This window comes from Lepus europaeus, chromosome X (assembly GCF_033115175.1).
Source record: "Lepus europaeus isolate LE1 chromosome X, mLepTim1.pri, whole genome shotgun sequence".
In the NCBI taxonomy this organism is placed as follows: domain Eukaryota; kingdom Metazoa; phylum Chordata; class Mammalia; order Lagomorpha; family Leporidae; genus Lepus; species Lepus europaeus.
Genome location: NC_084850.1, coordinates 14,967,776 through 14,970,597, shown reverse-complemented (window position 1 = coordinate 14,970,597; position 2,822 = coordinate 14,967,776).

Genomic DNA, 2,822 nt, shown 5'->3' with positions numbered 1-2,822 from the left:
TGTGCTAAATGAATATTAATTTTACTGTTTTTTCATTCCACTCTGTATTGGTAATGGAATAAACAATAAGAGTATTTAATCATTTTGATTAAAATTTTAATGGCCATTAAATAATTGAAATATTCCCCCATTGATTATTAAGACTGGTTGGCATGGTCTTTGTACTACTGTTCTGTACTACTTTGCTTCTATTATAGTTTTCTTCATATGCTCATTCCATGCACAAGTTTCTTAATAAGATTATTCTTAGGATTTTTTTGTTGTTTTCTAGCAGGTTTGCATTGATATGTAAAAAAGTTCTTGTTTCTTGTGTATATACTTAGTGTCTGAATAGTTTGTTAGGCTCTCATTATTTCTTTTTTTTTTTTAAGATTTATTTATTTGAAAGTCAGAGTTACACAGAGAGAGCAGGGGCAGAGAGAGAGTCTTCCATCTGATGGTTCACTCCCCAATCGGCCACAACAGCCGGAGCTATGCTGATCTGAAGCCAGCAGGCAGGAGCTTCTTCCAGGTCTCCCACGTGGGTGCAAGGGCCCTAGGGCCTGGGCCATCTTCTACTGCTTTCCAAGGCCATAGCAGAAAGCTGGATTGGAAGTAGAGCAGCCGGGTCTCGAACCGGCACCCATGTGGGATGCCGGTGCTTCAGGCCAGGGCGTTAACCCACTGCGCCACAGCAGCAGCCACAGCACCAGCCCCAGCTCTCATTATTTCTAATAGGTTCCTGATTGGTTTGGTGCCTGTCCACTGGAAAACATGGCTTTTGATTTTACATGGAATAGTTGTGTGAAAAAAAGCCCTGCAAAAAGGAAGACCTTTCTCTCTGTCTCTCTCTCACTATCCACTCTGTCTGTCAAAAAAAAAAAAAAAAAAAAAAAAAAAAGCCCTGGATACCTCAGAAAGACTGTTGCCTGCCATCTTCTGCATTGGAGGTGGACTCTTGTCTCTGACATCATATCATTGTGAAAGCTTGTTTCAAAATCAATCTTGGTGGCATAAAAATGTGTCCTGAGATTTTTGTCTTGGCTGTGTGATCTAGGTCTGTGTTAAGGAAATCTCACTGAACCTATTTCCTCAATGAGTAATGGAAATAGTAGCTATTACAAAGGATTATTAAAAAGCTTAATTAGGATGCTGCATGTGAAGTACCTCTCTGATAACACAAAGCAAAAGCTCAATAAATGCTAAGTATGATTTTATTATCTCAAAAATTGTTATTACCCAGGAGTAACTTCTTCCCTCCTGGCCCAACTGTCCTGTTTCAGAACTTTAAGGACAACTCTGCCACAGCCATGGCAGATGAAATGTCTTGCTGGTTTTTAATTTCTCTGCATCTCTTTATCTGTGTTTTCTTATGAATTGACATGGAGAAGGTGATTTCCACTGTAACCCAAAGTCAGTAAGAAAAAATGCTAAGCTAAATAAAAGGGTGTGTCATAGATGCATTCATTGTTCTCTTTAGTTCCTCCCACACGTTTTTGGTTGACAAGTCCCGAAAGCTCCAGTTACTGCATCTCTTATATCCCCCATTGCCCTTCCTTTTTGATGCCAATTGCCCTACATTTGGACCTCAGCTTGCACTTGAACATCCATGATAGCTTTGAAATAGGTCTTTCTGCCTCTTTTCTTCCAACTGCCATTAACCAAACTTTGAAACAGGTAGTTCCTTCTAAAGCACAGAAAACAATCATGCCATGTCCTTCTTTAAGACAAAATCCTATATGAACCTACAAAAATTATAGGATCCTAACCAAACTTGGAAAGTATAATTCAAGACTCTCTGTCCTCTGATCTCAAGTGACCCTTTCCAGCCTCCTGTCTAGTTCCTAAAACTCAACTCTCTTCCACTTCTCCCATACACCTTCCTACTCTTGCTACCCAGGAGCAGCTTCCCCTCTAAACACGCTCACTTACTCCCCATTCCCCAAATATCTTCTATGCTTTCCTATGTTGCCATGGACCCCCATTCTTCCTAGACCCCTCTCCTCCTAAATTTTCATCTTTTAATTTCTATTCATTTTCACATATATTGACTTTATGACATCCTTTCTGATGTTTCTTCTCCCACTTTCACCTTCGGAAATCAAAACTAATTGTTTTCTCTTTCAAATTCCTAAAGCATTTACTTGTCCTTGTTTCCTTACATTGAGTTCATCTCTCTTGTTAAAAGTAGAGTAGGTCTCTGCAAACTAAGTTTCTTAAGCCTAACAGCTCGGTCTTACAGCATCTGGGAAAGCCTGGCAGCACTTTCACACTTCATATTGTATTTGTCTGCTTGTATTTCTCCCATCTCCTCACTTGCCCTCTGTCTCCATTTGAAGCAAGATGGGAATGTGTTTTATTCTCCACTGTATCCCAAGTGTCTGGCACAGGGCCTGGCACATAGTAGCTTCAACAGAAGCTTGTGGAATCAACAATAGCCCTCCCATTTCCTTGACCTCTTTGATCCTATGATTTGGGCCTCCTGTCTACTTCAGCAGCCACTGCTATCACTAGCACTTGTCTACTTCACCTCTCTGATCTTGAACTCTGAAATGACTTCTGGTTACCAAAACTTTCAATTTTCTGAAGGACTTGTTCTACTTCATGGCTATAACTGATGACCCACTGACCTCTCTTTATTCTTGAGTCAATCCCCCTAACTTCCCTCACCCACCTCCCTTCTCAGCCTAACATTCTACTCTGTTCTTTCCAGAGTCTTGGCTAGAGTGGGGTCACTGGGGCACAGAAATCTAGAGGGCACCACATTTTTCTCCCACCACCTCTCTACTCTCATTTGGAAGCCTCACCCTGGCCCCAGGCCAGCCCCCTTGGCAGTCGTAGAG